The sequence below is a fragment of the Myotis daubentonii genome, chromosome 14 (assembly GCF_963259705.1).
Source record: "Myotis daubentonii chromosome 14, mMyoDau2.1, whole genome shotgun sequence".
NCBI classification, from domain to species: Eukaryota; Metazoa; Chordata; class Mammalia; order Chiroptera; family Vespertilionidae; genus Myotis; species Myotis daubentonii.
The window spans coordinates 11856959-11883330 of NC_081853.1; the positions used below are offsets into that span (position 1 = coordinate 11856959).

The 26372-nt window shown below is 43.8% G+C and overlaps 1 protein-coding gene across 1 annotated transcript in view; it reads left to right on the top strand.

Annotated features, from left to right (window-relative positions):
* The window catches only part of FHIT (fragile histidine triad diadenosine triphosphatase), a 1351032-nt gene that overhangs the window by 29184 nt on the left and 1295476 nt on the right, over window positions 1–26372 (top strand). Inside the window, exon 2 of the mRNA XM_059662896.1 lies at window positions 11657–11704. The gene's annotated coding sequence lies outside the window, so the exon portion shown is untranslated. The remainder of the gene's footprint in view (window positions 1–11656; window positions 11705–26372) is intronic.

Here is a 26372-nt window from a genome sequence, read left to right on the forward strand (position 1 = left end):
CCACTGTTTGTTATGATCATTATGTTTCCAAATGAGCCAGTGGCTGAATATTATTCAGAACAATGTTGCTTGAACTGTTTGCATTAGAAAGGGGCACAGAAGTCTTGCCACTGGGTCGAGACCTCAAAACTGTTGTTGCAAAGCCATGAGCCAGCAGGCGTTTGTGACTGCCATTCTCAACCAATATTTTGTTGAATACATTTCTGTGAATGTGGCATCTTACCTGGCCACCTCTCTGGTTTCAAAGGCAAGTGGATGTACCAGGCAGAGGAGGACTGATTAAGACCTTGGGAGGCAGGACTAATGTGGTCCAGTGGTCAGGGCCTCTCCTTTAATTCCTGGCATCCCAGTCCATGCCAGCCTCATGCTGCCCTTGTGATTACGCTGGCTGAGAAGCGGAGAAGGGAAGATGAACTTTGGTGTGCTCTGAGTTTTCCTGTCCAGCAGTGTATGTCAGGTTAAAAATGAGAGGGAAGGAGGCCAGAGAATCTTCCAGATGGAGAGTTCAGAGGAGGGCACAACCAGACTCCCTCTCCACAGTGATGTAGCTGGGCTGTCCTAGCATCGGGCCAGGAGCCAGGAACACAGGCTGCTGCCTGCCCTGCAGTGGCATAGCGGCCTGGCAGGATGGTCACTCTTGGCTTGGGGTGGGGACATGTTCAGACTCACACAGGCCACGTGGTGGAGGCACAGCGTTTACCCCAAAGGCTGGGGCAGTCTGCTTGGAGGTTTTGCCCTTCATCCTGGACTCCCTGTAAGAAGGCATTCCCCAAGTCTTGTGGGCAACTGCAGAAACCAAATGGAGAGCTGGTGTTCTCCAGCCTCTCTGCTTCTTTGTTTAGAATGAGTCAGCATGTGATAAAGGCTGGAGCCACAGAGGCCATACCTCTGGGGATGGACAGCATGTGGACAGCAGTGTCAGGCAGCAGGGGTTTGGTGAGGACACAGTGCACTGACTGTCACTCACTCTCCACACCTCTCGGTAGCTCAGTTTTGTAACCAGTTTTAGCATTCATTGGAAAGTGTTCAGTGTGGATGCTCCAGGAACAGGATTTTACTCAAATGAGAAGTATTTTTTACACTAAGGCCATCTGAGGTCTATATAATGACTAGAGGCTTGGTGCACAAAAATTTGTGCACTCCGGGGGCATGGGGGGGCGGTCCCTCAGCCCGGCCTGTGCCCTCTCGCAGTCTGGGACCCCTCGGGAGATAACGACCTGCTGGCTTAGGCCTGCTCCCGGGTGGCAGAGGGCAGGCCCAATCCCTAGGTGCAGCCCCTGGTCGGGCTCAGAGCAGGGCTGATTGGAGAGTTGGGGCGCCGCCCCCTGTCATGCACAGAGCAGGGTGGATTGGGAGGTTGTGATGCCACCCTCAGTCACGCACAGAGCAGGGCCCATCACGGGGGTTAGGGCTCTGTACCCTGTCACGCACAGAGCAGGGTCAATCAGGGGATTGGGGAGCTCCCCCCTGTCACACACAGAGCAGGGCGGATCAGGGGGTTGGGGCGCCGCCCTCTATCACCCACAGAGTAGGGCCGATCAGGGGGTTGGGGCGCCGCCACTGTCACACTCAGGGCAGGGCCGATGGGGAGGTTATGGCTCTACCCCATCACACACAGAGCAGGGCCCGTTGGGGGGGGGGGTTGGGGCACTGCCCTCTATCACCCACAGAGCAGGGCCGATCAGGGGGTTGGGGCGCCGCCACTGTCACACTCAGGGCAGGGCCTATGGGGAGGTTATGGCTCTACCCCGTCACACACAGAGCAGGGCCTGTGGGGGAGTGGGGGTTGGGGTGCCGCACCCTGTCACACACAGAGCAGGGCCGATCAGAGGTTTGGGGCATCGCACACTGTCACACACAGAGCCGCAGGACAATCAGGGGGTTGGGGAGCTCCCCCCTATCAGGCACAGAGCAGGGCAGATCAGGGGTTTGGGGTGCCTTCCCCTGTCACGAACAGAGCAGGGCTGATAGGGAGGTTGTGGCCCTGCCCCCTGTAACACATAGAGCCGCAGGGCGATCAGGGGGTTTGGGCGCTGCCCCCTGTCATGCTGATCCAGGTGCCAGGAGGCCTCGCGGCTCCGCTGATCCTGGTGCTGGGAGGCATATTACCCTTTTACTATATGGGATAGAGGCCTGGTGCATGGGTGGGGGCCAGCTGGTTTGCCCTGAAGGGGGGTCCCCACTGGGGTGCCTGGCCAGTCTGGGTGAGGGGCTGAGGGCTGTTTTCAGGCTGGCGGGTGACTGAAGCTCCCAACTGCTCCGTTTTTTCTTTTCTTTTTTTTTTATTCTGGGCCAGCTTTAGCTCTGACCCCAGCTCTGAGGCCTCTGCTGCTGAAAGCATGTATCTGGATTGTTTGTGTTCTATAATCAAAACACTGTATCAACTCCAGCTCTGAGATCCCGGCTCGCTGAAAGCAGGTTTCTAGGGTTTTGTTTAGCTTCTATATTTGTAACTATGTTTCAAACTGCAAGCTCAGAGGCTGGCAAGGCAGGCGGGGAACATTGGTTTCCTCCGTCACTGAAGCAAGCAAGCCTCATGTTAGTTTCAAGCTGCCTGGCTGCGGGCCGACATCTTGGCTGGCAGTTAATTTGCATATCGCCCTGATTAGCCAATGGGAAGTGTAGCGGATGTACACTAATTACCATGTTTCTCTTTTATTAGATAGGATGTCGTGATAACTGATGAGGTTAAACACTGAATATCTGGTTTGATCTTCCTTGAAAAGGGATTATTTTAATATTGTGTCTACACAACCTCGGTTCCTCTCTGAGAGGATCCTTGTTTTCTCAAACTCAGGTTACATTAGAGTTTGGGGAGGGTCTGTGCTTTGGGAGCAGAGCTGTTTGACTTGAAATGTCATCCCACTCTGAGAAAACATACTGGGGCCATGTTACAGCATCCCTGTGCAAATGTCACATTGTCCGAGTGTCTCCCCTGGGATTAGAGCAGCCATGGTACTTCCCAGTCCTGTCTATTTGGTCTGACAAAGCCACTGACTCCTCATGGTGATGCTGCCAGCCTCGACAGGGTCATGCTCCCCGAGATTTCATGGAATTTGATTTGCATCTAGCTCTCTGAATGTTAAGATGCTAATTATTGTCTGATTGCTATTCTGCTCCTCAGATGTCACCTAATGATTTTCCAGAGCTCATGCTACTTGGGAAATTTGCTTTTCTAATGTTTGGCAAATATGACAGCATTGAACAGGTGTGGCAATAGTGTGTTGTGTTTTGCATGTGTATGCGTGTGCGTGCATGTGTGTATGCGTGTGTGTGTGTGTGTGTGTGTGTATCTCAGGCCCCAGGCTTGTAGGCTTCTATAGACGGAAAGCTGTATATGTTATGAAAGTTTAGAGTAAAATAAGAGAAGGAAGAAAACAAGAACAAAAATAAAAAACAAAACTCACCCTAACTGAAGAATTGTGTCAGTTTTCAATTTTAATAGTAATGCAAACTTATAATAATCCCTTATTAAGAAAATTTTATGTACCTATGTACTGAGGCTGTGGATTCAATAAGGAACAAGATAGGTGTGGTCTGTATCTATGTCGAACATATGGTCTAGGAAAGACTTTCACATCTTTCTAATATATATATATATATGTATATATATATGTATGTATATATAAATATATATATTATTGATTTCAGAGAGAGGGAAGGAGAGGGAAAGAGAGAGATAGAAACATAGATGATGAGAAAGAATCATGATTGGCTGCCTCCTGCAAGCCCCACACTGGGGATCAAGCCTGCAACCCAGGTATGTGCCCTGACCAGGGATGAAACCATGACCTCCTACTTCAGTGATGGCGAACGTTGTGAGCTCGGCGTGTCAGCATTTTGAAAAACCCTAACTTAACTCTGGTGCCTTGTCACATATAGAATTTTTTTGATATTTGCAACCATAGTAAAACAAAGACTTATATTTTTTGATATTTATTTTATATATTTAAATGCCATTTAACAAAGAAAAATCAACCACAAAAATGAGTTCGCATGTCACTTCTGACACGTGTGCCATAGGTTTGCCATCACTGTCCTAGTTCATAGGTTGACTCTCAACCACTGAGCAACGCTGGCTGGGCTCACATACATTTTGACAACATGAATCAGTTTTCTAGGTGAATAACAAAACTAAGAATTATTCTGAACTCCAAATATATCAGAGTTTCACACATTCTGACAATACTCCATAAGAAATACATATAAATTGAAATAAAACTTCAGAAATATATCTCTGAAGTGTCAGGATTTTGGGGTCTTTGCTGCTTGTTCTTGTGAGGGTTTAAATCAGTATGTAGATTCTCAACTCCATGTGTTTAAAACATTCATTTATCATCAAGCAGTTTAACCAGGGCTATGTTTTCCAACTGCCTGGTTTTCACTGATATGTAGAAAAGGCTTAAGAGTCTTCTCAGTTGAAAATTGGCTATCATTTGAAAGAATGCTGTAATTTGTCTGCCCTTTATAGCTCACTGACCATGGCGTAAGAACCAAAAAGAGGACTGAATTTATCATGTCTTCATTCTTGTGTCTGTCTTCATTTCTGAGTGAACATATTTCTTTCCTAGGTATGTAGATAGTTGTTAGACTTAAACATCAATCACCAGTCCCTGAATGTGGCCATCAAGTCAGGTGAGAGCTGCAGAAAGCAACAGTGTTGCCTCAAGTAAAGTGAGGTTGGATGGCTCCCATAGAAGATGAATCACAATCAGAAGAGGTTTCTGTAGTTGAAAAAGATGTTGATTTAAATTCGGACTGGTTTTAAAAGGAGTTGGGGCTGGATAATGGAGTGAGAGGCTTGGGTTTGGTAAACATTTTCTGGGTGACTATCTTCTGCAAAAGCACCAGGAAAAAACAGTGTTATTGGCCTGTACTTCTCTGCTTCTACGTTTATGTTTTTTAGGACGGCTGAAGCCTAAACCTATTTGGATTCATTTAAATCTAATCTGTGTCTTGCAGAAGGTCAGATGAAGGTTACAGAGTGTGTCTGCTCTAGAACAAAATGGGGATGAGTTACGCATGAGGGGTCGTATAATGCATTGTAGCTACAGGTGAAATGTTTTCATGGCCTGTAGACGTTTAGGCCCTTAGATTTTCAGGTCAAGGCATACATGGGAAAGAAGTACTTGTTTGAGTGACTCTTACTGATGTTTGTCCAGAGAGGTTGGCACTTTGGGTACTAGAACAACAGTTTTCTGGATCCTGACCTCCTCTTACTCCAGATACCCCCGACACATACAAGGACAAATGTTCAGGCACTAGAACAGTGGTTCTCAACCTTCCTAATGCCACGACCCTTTAATACATTTCCTCATGTTGTTGTGATCCCCAATCGTAAAATTATTTTTGTTGCTACTTCATAACTGTAATTTTGCTACTGTTATGAATCGTAATGTAAATATCTGATCTGCAGGATGTATTTTCATTGTTACAAATTGAACGTAATTAAAGCACAGTGATTAATCACAAAAACAATATGTAATTATATATGTGTTTTCTGATGGTCTTAGGCCACCCCTGTGAAAGGGTTGTTTGACCCCCAAAGGGGTCGCAACCCACAGGTTGACAATCGCTGCACTAGAGATAGACACAGACTGTAGAATCCACTTGTACTTGTTCATTCAACAGTATTTGTGGAATGACTCTTTGGTGCTGGTATAGAACCTGGGGCTCACAATGAATGGGCAGGGTGAGGTTGGTTTGAACATAAAGGCCATAGGTTTGAAAGAGCTTAGACACTAATTAAGGTGATAAAACATACACAAAGGAGAGAGTAATAATTTAAGATAACAGTATGCATGCCTGCCCCAGCTCTTATGTGCTTCGGTGAGACGAAAGCTGCTTTAAGACCAGTCCCACTACCTTTCCCTTTCGACTTTCTGGGGAACTTTAGTAAGCACCCTTTCCCACTCTTTTGCTTGTCGTCTCTTTGTTTCAACTGGATCCTCTCATCACCGTGACACCTGCTCGGCTTTTTTCTGTGTACAGGCTACACGAAGAAACCCTCGCTCAGTCCTTTTCCTCCTCCAGTTGCTAGGCTCTTTCCCTTATACCAGCGGTTCTCAACCTGTGGGTCGCGACCCCTTTGGGGGTCGAACGACCCTGTCACAGGGGTCGCCTAAATACATCCTGCATATCAGATATTTACATGACGATTCATAACAGTAGCAAAATTACAGATATGAAGTAGCAACGAAAATAATTTTCTGGTTGGGGGTCACCACAACATGAGGAAATGTATTAAAGGGTTGCGGCATTAGGAAGATTGAGAACCACTGCCTTATACCCAGACCTGTCTAGGATTTGTCCTCATTCAGCCTTCATTTTAATGATTTCCTCTTATGTCTTAACCAACTCCAAACTGAATTCTGTCTCAATCAGTCCACAAAACAGTTTTCATTGAGTTCCTCAATGACCTTCGTATTGGGCATTTTTAGTACTTATCTCACTTGACCTTTCTGTGACAATTAAGGCTTTTGTTTTACTTCTCTGGCAATTTTTCTCTCTCCTATATGGTATTCATCCTTCTTGACACACTGTTCAATGTTGAACTTCCTCAAGGATCAATCCAGGGCTCTCTTCTCTTCCTACTTTGTACTGCCTCCCTGGACCATCACATTTATACTTACAAGTTCAGTTATTTTTCAACTTAGAGATAACACACCAATCCAAAACCTGCTCTCTGAGCTATAGACACATATATATCCAATTCCCTACCTGGATATTTCTTTTCTTTTTTTTCTTCTTTTGTTAATCCTCAACCTGAGGATATTTTTCCATTGATTTCAGTGAGAGAGGGAGGGAGGGAGGAAGGGTGGGGGGGGGGGAGAGAGAGAGAGAGAGAGAGAGAGAGAGAGAGAGAGAGAGAGAGACATGTGAGACACATCGATTGGTTGCCTCCCGCATGTACCCCGACTGGAGCTGGGATGGAACTTACAATCCAGGCAGGTGCCCTTGACCGGGAATCAAACCAGTGATCCTTTGGTGCTCAAGTCGATGCTCCAATCATCGAGCAACACTGGCCAGGGCAGGATATTTCTTTTAGATACCTCTAAGGCATGTCAAATTCAATATATTTACAACCACAGTAGTGATCTTTAACTCCAGATGTGGACCCTTATACAGTGACTTTAATTCAATGGACTTGTTCAACCCCAAATCTGAAAGGAAAATTGCTATAAAGATTGTAATTTTCAAATATATTTTAAGATTTTATAACCAATTCTAAGTAATGTACTGTGATCAGATAACTTGGCTATCTCTTTTTTGATATTTGTTGAGACTATCTTTGTGGTCTAACATATGGTCAGTTTTTGCTTATGTTCCATGTGTACTTGTAAAGAACACTGTGGCACATTGCATTTCCCAAACGTGGTTGCAGGAACACATGCATCCATTCCCATGTGTTCTTCCTGCAATGTGACTGACACTCCTCCCAGAGAGACGGAGTGTTTGTTCTCTTCCATGGAATCTGGGGCCAGGGGCCGGGGGGGGGGGGGGGGCCGGGGGGAGGCCGGGAGGGGCGGGGGGGGGGGGCGGGGAGGGATTTGTGACTGCCCTGACCAGTGGAGTGTTGTATAAATGGTGGTAATGTGACTTTCAAGCCTAGGTTATAAAACATACAGCTTCTGCCTCTTTCCCCCCCCCCCCCCCACCCCGCGAACTCTTACCTTTGGAACCTGCCACCATGTTTTGATGAGACTCAAGCTACATGGAGAGGCCACATGTAGGTATTTCAGCTGACAGCACCAGCTAAGGTGTCAGCTAACCCCCAGTAACAACTGGCAGACATTTGAGGGAATGGGCCTTCAGGTGATTCCAGCTCCCAATTTTCAAGTCTTCTAGACGAGGTCTTGGGTATTGTAGCATAGAGAAAAGCTGGCTCATCGTACTCTGTCAGAATTCCCACTTCATAGAAACCAGAAGAGATAATAATTTATTATTTTTAAGTCACTAATTCTTGTGTAGTTTGTTATGTAGCAATAGATAATCAATGCAAATTCCTATTGTATTATTGCTAACTTCCATTTTGCCTAATATTAACTTATTTCCCCCAGATTTCTTTTGATTCCTGTTTGCTTTGTGTATGGTTTTCTAACTTTTCCTTTCAAATTCTCTTTCTGTTTTAGATGTGTTCCTTATAAACATCACCTAGCAAGGTTTAAAAAAAAATACATTTCTCATGTCTTTCTTTCTAGAAAATTTACGTTAATTATCTTTTCATATTGGTTTTCTTCCTTTCTTTGAGCTTGACTATATATATATATATTTATATGTATATATTTAAAATTATTGCTATATTTTGTGTAGCACTTCTGTGTTTGAAGTGGAAAGGGCTATAGCTCAATCTTTATGTTGTCAGACCATAAATTTGTCAGATTTTTAAAAATGTAATATTTTACTATTTAATCTTCCCCAATTATGTTTCCCCAACTCTACTGCAATTCACATAACCAAGCAGGAAGGAGAAATTTCTGATGCTGTCCCATGAAGGGGCCTATCTCCTGCATTAATATTCCGAGATTGATAGCACAGTCCAGAAATCTGGCTTTACTCTTTCGTGGTCATGCATCAGTGGTAATGGGTCCTCGGTGGGATAGGGGTATGTAGAGGGAACTAGGCCAGTAAGGGCTAAAGCAGTTACTTAGAACATTGAAGGGAAATGAAGAAAACCATGGGAAGACCATGGAGTAGTTGGCCATTCCCAACTACTACACCTTTTGAAAATGTTAGGACTTAAGGCAACAATGAGGCATATTCCAAATATTTTTGACTATGGAGTTACCATATAAGTAATGTTGGACTGCTATAGAATCAGCCCCTTGAAACCTTGCTATTATTATTGCTTAGCAACTATGATTTACCATCTCTCCTTTTATAGTGACTTGTGTGTGGCCAGTGCATAGGGAGATTCATTTTATATGTCAAGAGTTGATTTGAAATGTCATGTATGGCTTCCTCTGTTTTGTGAGTCTCTCTCTACTGAGAAAAGGCTACACTCAGGATTGTACCTGTAAGCTTGCACACATATACAGTAGTTCCCCCTTATCCACGATTTCTCTTTCTGTGTTTCCAGTAACCTGTGGTCAATAGCAATCTGAACATATTAATTGAAAAATTCCCTAAGTAAACAATTCATAAGTTTTAAATTGCACACTTGTGAGTAAGCACGATGAAATCTTGTGTCATCCCGCCCAGGATATAAATCATCCCCTTGTCCAGTCTCTCCATGCTGTATATGCTCCCCCTGTTAGTCACTTAGCCATCTAGGTGATCAGAATGTTTGTCATGGTATCACCATGCTATGTTCTGGTCATGTTTATTTGACTTCATAATGGCCCCAAAGCACAAGATTAGTGATGCTGGCAATTCAGAAATCTCACAGAGAAGCCGTACAGTGCTTCCTTTAAGTGAGAAGGTTGAAGTTCTCTACTTAATAAGGAAAGAAAAATAAATCATATGGTTGCTGAGATTTGTGGTAAGAACGAATCTTCTATGAAATTCTGAAGAAGGAAAAAGAAATTTGTGCTAGTTTGCTGAAAGACCACATTAGTTGCAGAATTTATTAGATGACCAGAAAATATACAACGAGTACTCGGAGATTCAGGAAAAACCCTTTATTTAAAGCAGCACTGCTGGCTCAGGGGATTCGAAGATCCAAAGCCTGAACCCCTTATACAATGCAATTACTCCTTATATATATTCCTAAGTTTGTTTCCTAACTACCGGGCTTTGTGGCGGGCTTTCACAGCTCCTCCTGAGTCAGTTAGAATGGGGAAGTTAGATTGTACCTAATGCCTAGCCTGGGTGGCACCAGCGACCCCCCCTCCGGCCAAACTGCCAAATTCCTGGCCTGTGGCTCCTGCAAACTGGGAGCACCCCGGAAAACAGACTTAATAGTCTAAGTCTAAGGAAGGGGCAGTGACTTAATTATAGGCTAACAAGAATGTGCACTAGGACACTGGTCACTGGCACAGATTCAGATTGTTACTGCCTGCCCCCCGGTTGCCCTCTGTATTCCTCCTCACATTCACATAAGTTTTATTATAATACTAGGGGCCCGGTACACGAAATTCGTGCACTGGGTGTGTGTGTGGGGGGGAGTGTCCCTCAGCCCAGCCTGCCCCCTCTCACATACTGGGAGCCCTCAGGCGTTGACCCCCATCACCCTCCAATCGCAGGATTGGCCCCTTGCCCAGGCCTGACGCCTCTGGCCTAGGCGTCCGGCCCGGGCAGCAGGGACCTGCAGTGGCAGCGGGGGGCGCCGCGATTGCGCGGCTCCACCCCTGCAGGAAGCCTCTGGCTGAGGCGTCCGGCCCGGGCAGCGGGGACCCACAGCTGCAGCGGCCCCGCAATCGTGGGCTTCGTTTTAGGCCCAGGCAAGGGACCCCTAGCTCCTGGGACTGCCAGCTTCGACCGTGCCCAGCTCCCATCGCTGGCTCCACCCCTACTTCCTGCTATCACTGGCCAGGGCGGAAAAGGCACTTGATTCTCCGATCATGGCTGGGGGGCAGGGCAAAGGCGGCCCCAGGGCCACCTTTGCCCTGCCCCCCAGCTCTTAGCTCCCCCCTGGGTTTCCGATCACTGTCAGTGGCAGGGGGCTTCTTCCTGCTTTCCCTTTCGCCTCCCTGCATTGTGCCTATATATGCAAATTAACCGCCATCTTGTTGACAGTTAACTGCCAATCTTAGTTGGCAGTTAATTTGCATATAGCCCTGATTAGCCAATGAAAAGGGTATCGTCGTACGCCAATTACCATTTTTCTCTTTTATTAGTGTTGATACCAGAGGCCCGATGCACAACATTTGTGCAAGAGTAGGCCTTTCTTCTCCCAGCTGCCAGCTCTGGCTTCCCTCTGGCACTGGGGACCCGGGCTTCCCTCTGGCTTCCCGCAGGCACCCGGGACCGCGCTTCCCTCGCAGGCCCAGCTTCATCTGGAAGGTCTGGTCTAATTAGCATATTACGCTTTTATTATTATAGATTGCTCTACTTGTCCCATTTTATTATTACTTATTGTTGCTAATCTCTTACTGTGCCTAATTTATAAATTAAACTTTATTAGTGGGAAGTATGTATAGGAAAAATATAGCACATATAGGGTTTGGTACTACCCACAGTTTCAGGCATCCACTGGGGTCTTGGAACGAGTCTCCCGTGGATAAGGACAAGGGGGCCTATATTCATGGGGCGAGTGCTGAGGTCTGGATCGGAAGGACCATGTACCTCATATAAGTAAATAGGCTTCCTCGAGTAAAACTTTTGCAGGGAAATGGAAATAGAGTGTGCAGGAAAGAGGACACTAAACGAAATAAGAAAATAAAATGCTTGGTCAGATCGAGTGTGCTGCATAACGTTTAATTTTATGTTCATCTCTGCACATCCCATTCTGTTGAGTTCACACCTCAAAAGATTTAACTGTAGATCTGGCTATGTTTGCGTGCTTCAATTCAGGGTAGAAGTGTGCCGTTTTCAGTTTATGACTGTGTCTGTTATTGCCTCTTGTACGGGAGGTATGAGGCACAAGTTTTATCAACGCTTTATTTGGCTAGTACCACATACCTTGGCATATGGAAATTCTACTTAGAGATATGGAGAGAAAACGTTTGGTGTTTTACGCAGATAACTCAGTGCTTTCATTTTTATCTCTTTATAGCTTTGAAGCTCAGCAAAGAAGGGAATCCAGCGAGAATAGCCTGTAAAGGTAAGTGTATTTATTACATGGCCTTGACAAACATTGCCTTTACAACATTGATTTTTCTTTTGTTCAGAGATTTAAACACTTGGATTAAAGATATAGCTGACAGGACAACTTCCTTAACCACCTGCTTGTCCTCCCTCATAGGCAAAACTGCTGAGCAATAGTTAGCAGAGCGTAGGAGGAAATAAAATGATGTGATGAGGGTACCCAAATTCAATTGTATGCTTGCTGACTTTTGCTTTCTTCTCAGCATTTCAATGGGGCTAAGTTTACCAAGATTAATGCTAGATGGAAAATGAATGCACCCGTACCACTTCTGGTCAATAGTTAAATGAGACCAGTTGGCCAGATAAAGCATTTAAAAGAAAATGCAGAGTGGCATTTCAATTGGGTTGGGTGAAATTTATCATGAAAGTCAGTTTGTGCCATTGCATGGAGAAGCTAGTTTTGTAGAAAGGAGAAAGCCAGCCAGTTTGGTGTAGCTAATTTCATTGCACTCCACCAAGGTGGACCCTAAGTGAGTTACAGGAAATGAACTTCCAAGTTCGCAGCAATGGGAAAAGTATCTACTCAGCCTCCCGTGAAGCATTGCAGTCAGTTGGTTTTTACTTGGAAAAAATGTAATTGTTTCCTTTTTGCTAGGTATATTTATAAACATACCACTGTACAGCATTGTTCTTTGATTCATTGTTTAATTTCTGTTCTGCATGAAGTGCTTTAATTTAAAGAATTCATTCTGGGGAATTATAGGGCTGCAGTTTCATCAACAGTCTTTGGTGGCCAGGGTGAAATATGCCGTAATTTTACCTTTGTTTTCATCATCAATTATGTTTTTGACAATTTAAGGTTTTTTTATGTCATTTTTATTATAGTAATCATGACTGTGACCACTTTAGTTAAAGTTGAAAAGCCATTTGATTTACCTTATATTTTAAGTTATTCCTAACTTTATGGCAAATCTACTTTTGGGCTTGAATTTCTACTATTTTGAGGGTGGAAAAGAATTTTATAGGGAAATAGGAGAAAACCATTTTTGAATAATCAAAACATGAGCTGTGAAAACACTGTTTGAGGATTTGCTTTGGGATGACTAAACTCTGGTGCATGAAGCTGGCTGGCTTGGAACTTTTCTGTAATGGTTGGGTACTGGTGAAGAAAAAATGAACTTAAAAAGTAGATAATTCTTATTTTTAGCTATATAACCTGCATATCTCTGGACCATTGAGTCACATCTTGGAATAAGCAGTGCTTGAAAGCTTTCAGGAAAAGACTCATAAATTATTGGAGTTAGTGATGAGGAGGCAATCTTCAGAACCTTGAGATCTTTAGGTTTGTTGATGAGGCTCATATTCCTCTTGGAGAGGTTTTTTTTTTTCACACCCGTTTAGCCCATTTCCTCTGCTCTCAGTGAAAATCTCTCATTAAATTTGTGTTCTAGAGACAGACATGGATCTCCACCTGGTTTGGTTTGTATTAGCTATTGGACCATGGATATGTTATCTACCCCCTCTGTGTCTCAGTTTCCTAATTTGTGAAATGGAGTACTAATATTGCTTTCCTAATAAGACTGTGTGGAGACTAAATGAATTATTATATGTCAGGGGCTTAGAACAGACAGGTCCTGGACCACGGTAAGTACTCACTAGATGCTAGCTGCGGCTGCTCTTGCTACTATTACTGTCATCATTATTAACATCAACATTAGCATCCTTAAGGATGCATTCTTTAGGTATTTTGAGAAATCTGGTTTTTTTTGGAAGCTTCAGGATAATGTCTCCAAAATAAGCATGCTGTTACTAAGAGATGGAAGTTCTGCTTTGTCTTTAGGAATCAAATGAAAAGATAGCTTCCAGGTAATATGAAAAGTGAGGTCTTTGAAGTAAAACGTTGTCAGGTTGACATTTTGTAGGCATCAGGGTAAACGCTTTTTTTTTTTTTTTGGCTGTTTGAGGTATTACTAAGTAATATAGTCTTTTTTAATTTTAATTTTATTTTTTAAAAATTCTTTATTGTTGAAAATATTACGTATATCTCCTTTTTCCCCCATTGACCACTCCCCACCCACTCTTGCCCACCCCAGCACATGCCCCTACCCCCCCCTAATTGTCTGTGTCCATTGATGTTGCTCATATGCATGGATACAAGTCCTTTGGTTGATCTCTTACCCCACCCCATCCTCTCCTGCCTTCCCTCTGAGGTTTGATGGTCTGTGTGATGCTTCTATGTGTCTGGATCTATTTTTTGTTCATCAGTTTATGTTGTTCATTATATTCTACAAATGAGTAAGATCATGTGATATTTATCTTTCTCCGACTGGTTTATTTCGCTTAACATAATGTTCTCCAGGTCCAGTAACAGTTCTTTCTTTTTTATAGCAGCATAGTATTCTATTGTGTAGATGTACCACAGTTTTTTAATCCACTCATCTGCTGATGGGTACTTAGGCTGTTTCCAAATCTTGGCTATTGTAAATTGTGCTGCTATGAACATAGAAGTGCATATATCCTTTCTGATTGGTGTTTCTGATTTCTTGGGATATATTCCTAGAAGTGGAATTACTGGGTCAAATGTGAGTTCCATTTTTAATTTTTTGAGGAAAAACCATACTGTTTTCCACAGTGGCTGCCCCAGTCTGCATTCTCACCAGCAGTGTACGATTTTCTCCACATCCTCGCCATAATATAGTCTTTAAGAAATTAGTGATCTGCTAGCTAATTAGATTCTTAAGGAATTTTTGAAGAAAGTCTTGGTAAGTACAAAGGAACTTCTTCCCCTCCCCTTTTTATTCTGTCTGGTGTCACTTTTTCTTTCCTTACTGCACCTTCATTTCCTTTTGAAATTATTAGACCAGTGGAACTATAATTCAGGGGCCTACACTTAGCCTAGGAATGGGTGCATGACCACCAGCTTGGTTAAGAGGGTGAATTTGAATCTTGAGCTGAGGGATTCTTCTTTTTCCCCACAGGCATTCTGCCTGACAATACCTTCTGTGAGACCACTGTAGCCATTCTCATTTCCTAGCCTCCATGTCTGTCGTGGCCACTGATGGTCTCCAAGCCTTGTTTCACTGAGTCTGCCTTGGATTCACTCAGCCTCTAATTTCCTTCCAATGATCCTTCTTCAATTAGCCAATTGGTTTCTGTTGCCTGTAGGCATAGAACCCTATTTGATAGAGTAGTGTAGACATTACAGAGGTTTAGAATACATGGGGTATGCTTAGAGGCATACAGGTAAAATACCACTCATTGCTTTCTTCCATCAAGTATACGAGTAAGCATCTGGACATTTTGCTGTAGATTACAAAAGGTGCAGAATTCTCAATTAGCATTTCAAAAGTGGGCTATTTTGCTGGACTCTCTAGTACTTCTGTGTTTGGTAAAAATAAGTCACTTTTGGCTACTTCTCTAAGCTCTCAAGGATGTGTGTGTATGTGGGGATGGAGTTGGAAATGAGAAGAGAAGCAGGGAGGTAATTTTTCCAATTTCTGGGGCGCCGGTCTCTTTGTGACCTGGGATTGTGAAGGGCTGAGGTTTCCTTCTATTTACCCCAGCATTCCAACACAAAACTCTTTAAATCTTTTTGTACTTTTCCCTGAATTTTTACTCCCCTTTTGATCACTTTTCTTGTCCTACCAAACACCTTCTTTTCAATGATGTGTAAAATGTGATTGAAAACTCAATTACTTCAGTCTCTGGCATTGCCCTGGTTTCCTGAGAATGGATGGGCAAGTTTACTCTCTTTCCCCTTGTGTCTTTCTCCTGTTGACGACTTCTGTGTTCTGTGCAGTGCCTAGAACAAAGCTGGTTAATGACTTTCTCACAGGGACATCCGTTTTGCCCTCCTGTGAGTTCAGAGACAGCAGCAATGGGTGGTGGCAGGAGCCTTAGCTGAGTTCGGAGACAGCAGCTTTGGATGGTGGCAGGAGCCTTAGCTGAGTGTTGGGAAACCTGCCTTCTAGTTTGGGCCCTGATGCTTGTCACCTTCATGATTCTGGGAGACATACCTAACTTTCTTAAGGTTTCAGGATCCTCAACTGTAAAACCAGGATAAGCTTTGCCCTATTTCTGCATAGGGCTGTTCTGAGGATGGCATAATGTGTGAAAAAGTGCTTAGCAAATTGTAAAGTGCTGCATAACATCTCTGCATTATTAACTAGTATTATGCCACATATATTTATTAAACAGATTGCAAACCTGAGGGCTTGTTTTATGGGGCTGAGGAGGAAAGGGAAGTAAATGAAAAAACAAAACAAAAATAAAAACCACATTGTATACTAGTATAGTGCCTTTGCTGGATATTTTTTATTTATGCCTCCTCGCTCCTTTGAAAGGCTCTTAGCCCTGGGAGGCAAACCTCTGTGGCCAGCATTCCCTGGACTCCCTTGCTCTCTGGCTTGTTGTTGGGTTAGCCAGTGGAAGGCTCTGGGCAAAACTCTAGAAGGCGAGGCTGGGATATTATTCCCTGCCTTCCTTGCAGCTCCTGGTTGCCAGTGGCTGTATTCCCCTAAGGAAGGCCACAGTTTGGGTGGGGCCTCTCTTCCGCAGCGACCGCTCTTTCCACATCTGGTAGGTGCTCCCTTCGCCTTTAAGACTGTGTGGTGATGGTGGTATTTTTGCTAACTCTAGGGCAGAGGCCCTCAAACTTTTTAAACGGGGCCAGTTCACTGTCCCTCAGACATTCCACACATGCGCACTGCGGGCCCGGGACGAGTCGGCTGCTAAGCAGGACAGGCAGCGGCGGCAAAAACATGTGGCCCGTGGGCCGTAGTTTGAGGATCCCTGCTCTAGGGTGCTAGGCTGCCCCTCTTCATTTCCCTTCACCTTGCCCATACCTTCATGAAATTCACCTCAGTGACCCCAGGTGCAGGTGCTGTCTCTTTCCTGCTGCGACCTTAATGGCACAAAGCACTTCTTTATATTTCCTCCTGCTTCAGTTCAGTTCAGCAGATGTCTTGTTAGGACTTACAGTGTGCCAGGGACATAGTGTTTATCATACCTTTCAAGATCTGGACATTTTGATGATAGAGTGGGGGCATTATATTAATCAGTTTTTTAAAAAAATATATTTTATTGATTTTTTACAGACAGGAAGGGAGAAGGATAGAGAGTCAGAAACATCGATGAGGAGAGAGAAACATTGATCAGCTGCCTCCTGCATGCCCCCGACTGGGGATGTGCCCACAATCAAGGTACATGCCCTTGACTGGAATTGAACCTGGGACTCTTCAGTCAGCAGGCCGATGCTCTAACCACTAAGCAAAACCGGTTAGGGCTTAATCAGTTTTTAAAAAAGCAAGTTTTGGTAAATTGACTTTGTTAATCCTAATATAAAGATATCCAATATTACACTATTACACAGTAATAGCTTTATGAATTATCCTTTAAAATTTATTTTATTTTTATCAAAGAAACGTATCTACATTATATGAATAAAACAGCACTAAAGAGCAAATATTGAAAAACTGCGACACTGCCCCCCTCCTCCCTTTCTCCTTTTCTTCTGGCCCTTTCTCTAGAATCGGCAACTTTCAACTCCAGTACTTCTGGTGTTTATATGTTTCTAAGTAATGTACTTATTCTCTTTTTTCCTGGTACATCAATTTTAGCAATAGCTCCTTCATATGCCCCACTTATACCACTTCTGGTCTTTATAGCCTCCTAACATAATCACATGGTTATATCACAATTTTTGTTCGAGTCCATATGTAATATTTACATTATCATGCTGGCCTGGTTGGCAATATTTTCTTTAACATGGAATTTTTGTCACCCTTGGAAATAACATGCTTTTAAAAATTCACTTACTTTCCTAGGTATCTATCTTATGAGGTAGGTAGTAATAGCATTTTCATTTGATAGATGTGGAAACTGAGGCTTAAGACTGAGTATTTTACCCAGAGTCACACAGCTAATAAGTGTAAGAATTGGGATTAGTCTCCAGTCAGTCTGTCTGTGAGGCCTGAATTCTTAATCATTACATTATTTACAAACACTGTCACTTCAGTTGTTATCCTAATGGCTACATTAAAAATCAAAACAAAAACCAAACCAAACCAAAACTTGAGTTCTATCTATATAGATTCAAAAACAGTAGTTTTGAGCTGGGGACCAAGACTCTGTAGTTCAAGAATCTCCATGGTGATTCCATTCATCAGCAGGGTTTGAAAACTTCTGTTCTATATTCTATCATGACCATCATTACCATTAACACCATCACCACCACCATCACCACCACCACCACCTCCATCAGCACCACCAAGAGTCTCACACAGGGCTCTCAGTAGCTGAGCAGAAATTCTGGTGTCCTTGAAAGCAGCTGTTTTTTGACCTCCGAGGTGAGCTCACACTTGTGGGTGATTCAGGTTATGATTTATCTGGCTATTTTTAAGTTTGGCAAGTGCCCATAGAAGTGGACAAAGTTATTTTTTTTTTTTTTCAGCTCAGCTGGTTGTTACTCTATCTGGTATAAAAGCAATGAGAACATTGCCCTTGTACTTAACCCTGACCTTAAAGGAACTCATTTTTTTCCTGAGAGTCCCCTAAAATGACATCTAGGGGGAATGTAGTGCAAGTAAAAGGGAAACTTTGATGTCTTTGTCCTATTTGATTTCCATCCTCCACTTCCCCCGTGCTTGTGGCATTTCTTGTTTATCAGACAGGAGAAAAGCATAAAATTTGGCCTGGGGTTTTCTCATCCCTAGGTGTGAAATTATTTCAGAACTATAATAATAATACTTTGCATTTCTATAGTCCTTTTATTTGAAGATCTAAAACTGTTCCTTTGGTGTTAATAGAGTTTCCCAGCACCCTCTGAAGTAGGTAAGTATTATTAGAAATTTCCTTCAAGAACATTTTCACTTCATATTTCATTTGTGACTTGAAAATGCTTTTGTATTATTTGGGAATCTCAATTATTTAAAGTACCAAGCACACAGGGCACTTCTTTATATTCAATCTTCATTAATTCCCAGCACATTGAGGGAAATATTGTCAATTCTTATGAATGGGTGTGGCATTATTTAGAGAGAATTAAAATAAAAACATTCTATTATCACCTTTTATTTGAATGTTTAAAAAATATTCAATAATATTCACCAGCAATGGAACCATCTATCTAACCATTAATTTTCCTCTTTTAGGTAGCAGGACATACGGGAATATATTGACTAACTAGTGGGAGTTTGGCCTGGTAGTGTGATATCCTTTGGGAGCTCATGTCATGTCAAGCCAATTAAAAATACAAACTGATTTTGCATTCAGACTTAAGGTTTAATAGGAAAAATTGTGTTGAATGTTGCACGCATGAATTTTAATCACACATGCATGCATATATGATTATTATATTTGTTTCTCTAAATGTTGGGAAGTTCTATCTCAGTGGCATTTAAGGTTTGTGCTCACTAGTGTCATTGATCAGAAGTGCTGCAGGTCTGCCCAACACAGCACATCCATGCAAAGGCCCTCTGAGCCTTAGTCTCTGCTGGTTCTTAGAGGCTCCTTGTCCACGCAGTGTTGATGGCCCTGCCATGTCTATGCAAAGGATGATGGGATTTTTTGCTGTAGCTTTAAGACCCCAATATTCATGTTCTCAGCATTCTCTTACTATCCCCATCAAAGGTCCCGCCACCTTACTAGAGTTCTGCCAGGTAGCAAGGTGCCAGCTCCAACTGCTTTCCGGAACTGGGAAACCTGCAGCTTCTCCCCAGTGTCAGGGAAGCCCAGTTCCACCCAAACAAGATCAAAGGAAACCAAACAGTTTTAAACAGAACAGCCCAAACTTGTTTTTAACTCTGTCTTTTTTGCTGGTATCTAGCACATGCCCTTCCATGAACTCTGGCTTTTGAAAGAAAAATCTTTAGTGGAGGTCAGGTTTGGGGGATAGAGATTGCCGTCAGCTTCTGGACAGGCCCCTGGAACAAAGGGAATGCCAGCTCTGTTGAAGTTCTTGAGATAAGAAAGGGAAAAATATACACAAAAGGGATAACAAAAAATACAAATTGATATTTTAAAATTATCACTGGGACAAGGTGGTGCATCAGTATTCTTAGGGTGCTTTATGACTATCATTTTGGAGAGAGTGTTGGATGATCATATGCTTAATTATTTTTCTGGCATCTCAATTGTCTAACTTTTGGAGGGAAATTCACTTAAGACCCATCATTTGAAGATTTGGGGGAATGTGTGCAGAATTATGAATCTCTGTCATTTTCTCCTGAGTCTTTTGCTTGAAGGAGGTCACATAAATTTGCTGCTAATTATGTGAAGATAGATTTATCAGTGAAGATGCTTTTGGCTGCAAATAATAAGTCAATTCAAAATGGTTTAAACAAGAAGGGAATTAAGAAAAAAGCTTCCCACTCTCTGTGTGTCTACCTGCTGAGCACCGTGGATGTCATGATTGATGGAGGGCATTAGAGAACCCCGACTCTGCATGGCTAGAATCCAACCTCAATCCACTTTCCCCTGGTGCCAAGCAACTGGGAACCTACCAGGGGGCCTTTGATGGTTGTCACTGTGCAGCAGGGAGAGGATTTTGAGCACTAAGCTGTTGACATATTGCTAAGCATTGTCAATTATTTTGTGAATTTTTCTATCACATTTGAACACAAAATAAAACCTATTAGAATAAGGAAAATTATCTCAAGGAGCAAGACATTCTGACGGGGGTGGGGGGGTTGGGGGAGGGGGACAGCTCCAGGCTGTGTTTATTCAGTGACTCAACAGTGCCATTAAAGTTTCCATTTCTTGCTCCTTTTCATCTGCCATCTTCAGCGTGTTGACTTGGTCCTCAGATTGGCTGCCTTCATGGTTCTAAAATGGCAGCTTCATTTTGGGGAGCTGCCTGTGATATGGTAGCATTCACTGGCATAAGAGGCTATCTATTTTTGTGTGTCTCTTTTAAGAACGAGGGACGGCTCCCATAACCCCTCTAGCAGGCCCTCCTCAGGTCCCATTTGGCTGAGTACAGACACATACTCCTTCCTATGTCAGTCAGACATTGGCACTCAGGATGGGATGACTTAATTGGCTTAGATTGGTGCTATTCAATTTAAGTTTGTTCTTGTCATGGTACACATAGAAAATGATAACATTTGGTCAGCACATTAAGTAAATACTCATTCACTTTTTGATTTGACATACGAGTAATTTGAGTTATGAGCTCCGTCACGGAACGAATTAAACTTGTAAGTCAAGGCCCCACTGTAGAAGAGGCTGCTTACAGCTGGAGGTGGCTGGTATGTGTGTGTTTTGGGGGGGGGTGTTGGGGGGGCCCTGGCTGCCCTGGCCCTCACTGTTTCTGCTTGCCTGCCCTAGGAGTTAAAGGGATGGCCATCTGAGCATGGCTTAAACTAATCAGGGTTTGCCCCTGAGCTGTGATAATCTCTGGGCACATGGCTTTGTGGAGGGATATACCACTATAAAACTGTAAGGCAGAAGAGGCGATGGCTGTTTAGATAGGCCCTTGTCTGTCGTGTGGATGTTTCTTGTCTTTGCATATATATCTAATGTCTTTCATGGAGAATGGACCAAGACTTGCAAATGTTAAGTGCTCAGTGGTTATTCATATATAGAATCAATGAATACATACTTACATACTTGACTGACTGATTCATACAACACCATTGACCTGCAATGTGCCAGGAACAAGCTGTGTGAGGTGCAAGCAACATGGGCCCTGTGGATGGCTTTATACTTTAGGGAGGCAGACAGATCAAACAGTTAAACAAGCAGTGCATATATAAATAAAAATTATGGTAAGTCCTATTCAGGAAACGATGCAAAACAGAGCAGGCCTCCTCCTATGGGGGGTGGTCTGGGAGGGCTTCTTTGAGTTAATAACAGTTTAGCTGAAATTGAAGGAAGGACAAGAGGGAGGAATCAGCTATGAAGAATGGGGTATGAAGGTCTATAGTTTTGACCCTTGTAACTATGTCTTAGTTAGGAATCATTTGTTTTCAAGAAACAAACAAAACAAACAGCAACAAGAAAAAACAAAAGATGGGGCTCTTGCCATAAGGCCAGGGCAGCTTACAGGCATACCTCTGAGATACTGTGGGTTTGGTTCCAGACCACTGCAAAAAAGTATCACAAAAAAGCAAGTTGTAATCTTTTTTGCTGGTGGAGGTCTTGACACCTTCAATTTATAAGAAATGCAACTTCTGTGCGTGCAGTAAAATGAGATATGCTGTACTGACCTGAGGTCAGGTAGGACCCAGAGCCTCCTGAGGCACTGGACCAGGAAGTGGTTGGCCCTCAACTGCTAACAGGAGCCGGACAGGTAAATGGATAAACGTGTCTGTTCCACACCATCTCTCAGTGTCTACATTCTAAGGTGCAGTGACTGCCTTGGAGCTGCACAGCCTCGCACCACTGCTTCTCCCTGCATTCTGCTCCGCTCTGTCACCGGGTCCACTCTGACTGCCCCTGCAGCGAGCTCGATAGAGACTAACAGGAATCACCGCAGTCCAGTTCCTCTTTCCTGAGGAAACGTACCTGTATTGCTTGCTGTAGGCCAGGTGTCCACCCTGCTGGAATCAGCTGTGGCCTGGGCACAGGGTCCATCAGGCTGGCTGCCTACTTAATTCTACTCAGTCCTGCTCAGCAGCATTGGGGGAGAGTCTCTGAGGGGGTGGAATACAAGGCAGGTGGATTAACACCCTTGTTAAATGCCTTTTCAGGTTCTCTAATAACACTGGTGGGATCCAAACGAAATAAATAACTTAGTTACTAACTTATTTAGTTGAGTACTGATGACTACTGCAGGGCACTGCATTACAGCAGGTACTTAAGAAGTAGTGAGTGATGGTGAATAACAAAGTTGAATGTGAGATATGTAGTAGTTCTTTCTCTGCTGCCGGTCAATTATATTATTTTAATGGAATGATTATTTTGCAGATGAAAAACCCTTGTGTAAATGCCATTCTGTATTTTTAAATCCCCTTATAATTACGTTATGTACATTACAAAAATAATTCAGTTGCATTTTAGAATATTTAGGAAAAAATTAACAAAAGAAAAGAAAACAGAAGTTGCTCATAAGCCTCCAGTCCAGAGATGATCACGTATGGCATTTTGGGTTTATATTTTTCCAGACAGTTTGTTATTGGAGAATTGTGTGGATTGGCCTTCTCAGTTGCTACTGGGAGTGGGATTCTTGGGGCGCTGCTGGAATAAGTGTTTCTGGAGGCCCCCACACAAGAATGAGATATGATAGAAAGCTTTATTTGCATGGAATTACATCCCTGGGTTTCAAAAGTCCCATTTCCCTTACACCAGTCCTGGAAAAGGTGAAGCTGGGAATTCAGCAGAGCTTAAAGCCAAGCCAGTGTCCAAAGTTTCCATTCCATGGTGGAGTTGAGTCTGGCACAGCATCACGCTAGTTTCAGTCCATTAGTCCATTGTGTGTGGGGTTCACATAGATGTGGGCCATGTGGGCAAATGCAAAGGGTGAGAGCCTCGCAAGCCAGGAGTCAGGCTGAGCAGCAAGAGCAAGAGAGCAAGAAAGAGGGAGGGGACTCCTTTGCTCAGGAGCTTATGTCTCAAATCTTTCAGTGCGTGCAATGGCCATGCCTATTCTGGCCAGTGACCTGCTCCCAGGTGTGACCCACAGGCAAGCACCCTCCCTATGTCGTCCAGATCATACTGGGCATGTGTCTATTTGGCCCTCCTTTGTTCCTTTCCAGTTAATTAATAACTGGGTTAAATAGAATGATATCAAGTTCTCTATGTAGATATGTGTTTTTTTAAAAGAAAGGGGATGGAAGGTATGGTAAAGAGTAAAGGGAGTGAAATATATGGTGACAGAAGAAGATTTGACTTTGGGTGGTAAACACAATGCAATATACAGATGATGTGTCATAGAATTACACATTTGAAACCTATATAATTTTATTAACTAATGTTGCCTCAATAAATTTAATTAAACTATTTTTTTTAAAATGGCATGTACTTGGACAGACAGTAGTGTGGAGAAGACCTGGGGAGGGGGTGGGAGTGGGGTGGAGGGAGGCAATGGGGGGAAAATGGGGGACATCTGTAATACTTTCAACAGTAAAGATAACTTTTTAAAAAATGGCATGGCCTGCTTTGCCACCTAACATTGTACTGTGAACATTAGACGTTCTATACGTCATCATTAGAGGCACGCTGTGTCCTGGGTGTGGCTGTAGCACGTGGAAGTGGATGCTCAGGTCTGGAAAGCTCTTCTGCTGCGGATGTGGCCCTTGGGCTGGAATGGATTGGCATGCTGACCCGAGGTTCTGTCCCAGTGCAGATACCGCAGGGCGATCGTTGAAGTTGGTCAGAAATTAAGTTTGTGTGATAATGATCACTCTTGTCCCCTGGGCCACCACTTTTCCAAGGATGATTTGCATGAAGCTCATTTACTGTTTTGCAAGGAGGTGACTGAGCTTGATCCTCCCTGTAAGGAAATAATCAGCGTCCCCCTCAGGGTTCCCGGAAGCTTCCATGTGCTCAGGTCAGGGTGGCCCCTGCAGACTGCACTTGCTTCTCCTGATAAAGCAATTGCAAGCATGCCAAATTGCTTTGCTCCGGCTTAACCCTACTCCAGAATGAATCCATAAACGCTACAAAAGGAAAGCTTATGAACATATGCTACACAGAACTCAGAAAGCCTCCTGCCTACTTAATCCTTTTCCTACTTCAGGGGAAAAAAGTCTGTTTATACTTGAACTGAGAATTGAGGGATCACAAAAATGAAGATTGGATGCCACGCTAGAAATCACCAGTGTGTTTTCTCATTTCCCTCAGAGTCACGGGTTGATTTTTCAATACAGCTGTGTCAGTGGGGAATGTGCGCTCATTCTGGAGTCCTTAGATTCACTCCCAATGATGTGACTGTCCACGTTCCCCTTGTTTAAACACAGAGTCTTCATTGCAGTGGTTCTGAGGCCTGGGGCCATCTCTCCAGGCCATTGTCCCCTCCCCACGACTCTCCATTGTGCACATCCATTGTCCCCTCCCCCACGACTCTCCATTTAGATGACTGCAGATGGCGAAGGGCATTCTCCACTTTGTGTTCTTGGAGAGATTCATGCACGGAGAGGTGAGCAGAGTCACAATGGATGTGCGCTACCTCAGAGCCAGGAAGTGCCCGGCACTTAGAATGCGTACTGGTCCTTGTGGTTCAAGATGATTCCCGTGTGAAGCAGTTCATCTTCTCCTTGGCTGCGTATTTTTTGGCAAACACCCACTTAAGCTGTTTGGGCAAGCTTTCTGACCCGAAGCAGCTCCGGTTTCTGATCCCGCTCTGCTTGCTGTGGGCCTCCCCACCTGGAGCTCTGGAGCCTTTAGCGGTCTGCTCAGCCTCTCTCCATCTTGAGGAAGTGGATGTGATTTTACTGCCTGTGTCTTATTCAGTGTGCCTGTATCTTCTGGCTGTCTTGGACTAGGGGTCTACAAGGCCATTTGGTTTGACACCAAAGGCACTTTCTGTGTATAGCCAGTCATAATGAATAACTGTAAACACGGTCAGATGCCTGCCCAGAGAGGGTGTTAGCCGAGAGGTGTGGGAATCTGCTTGGAGGGGCAACAGCTGAGATGTCAGAGTAGTTTACCATCTCCTGGGTAGAGGCATTGGGAGAGTGTTTCTGTCTGAAAAATACTACAGGCATCAGATCCTAAACTTTCCATCCTATGGCTGCAGGCGCTCATTCTACTGACTTAGAAATGAGGGAAGCTCAATGGTATTAAAAGTGTAGGAGATTCAGAGTGAGAAAGAAGTGAAAATGCAGGGGCTTCAAAGTGGGGATGAATTGTGGTCACCATCAGCCCAGGATACATTTACTAAGATGTGTTTATGAAGAACTGCTTGCACATGACACTGCGCCCGTTCATGCCCCCAAGACCTGCTAACCTGCTCCATCCTCTCTGTAAATATTAAAAACTCCGATACCATGATGCCATTGATGTTTGTCATGCCATTGTGATCTGGTCCAAAAAGGCACCCGGCATGTTTAGCTTATGATGTCCTCCAGGCAGTGTGGTAGCCACTTTTCTTAATTCTCTCACTTCACAGTTTATGGGGCAGATATTCTTCAGAATTTAACGGATGAGGGAATGGAAGTTCAGAGAGGTTAAGTAACTTGACCAAGAATACACAGTTTGTAAGGAGGAGGCACTTTTAAATAGAGAGTGCAGCAGATCTTTGTCCCCCTAGGGGAGTGGTCGGCAAACTCATTAGTCAACAGAGCCAAACATCAACAGTACAACAATTGAAATTTCTTTTGAGAGCCAAATTTATTAAACTTAAACTATCTAGGTAGGTACATTGTTATTAACTTAATTAGGGTACTCCTAAACTGGCCTTTGCTAAAAACGTCCTCAATCTGATTGAGGTACGTTCGCTCAGGTCGACCCCTCCCAACTCTCCCATCCACACTCGTCTTGTATACTTGTTCGGTCTATCATTTGTCACCCGCCGCGGACGCGACTAGCACTAACCACTGCACATGAGACTGCTGACTGACTGGCTCACTCAACTCCTGCATGAATCATGAATCGCACGCGCCTCCCCGTGCTGCATATCCCGCGGCCGCCTGCATCGCGTCTCCTGTCGCCTGACCAACCGACACCCCCCACTTCTTCTAAGGCCACTTCTTCAAAATAGACTCGCCCAGGCTGAAAACCGACTTTTGCGCATGGGCCACGAA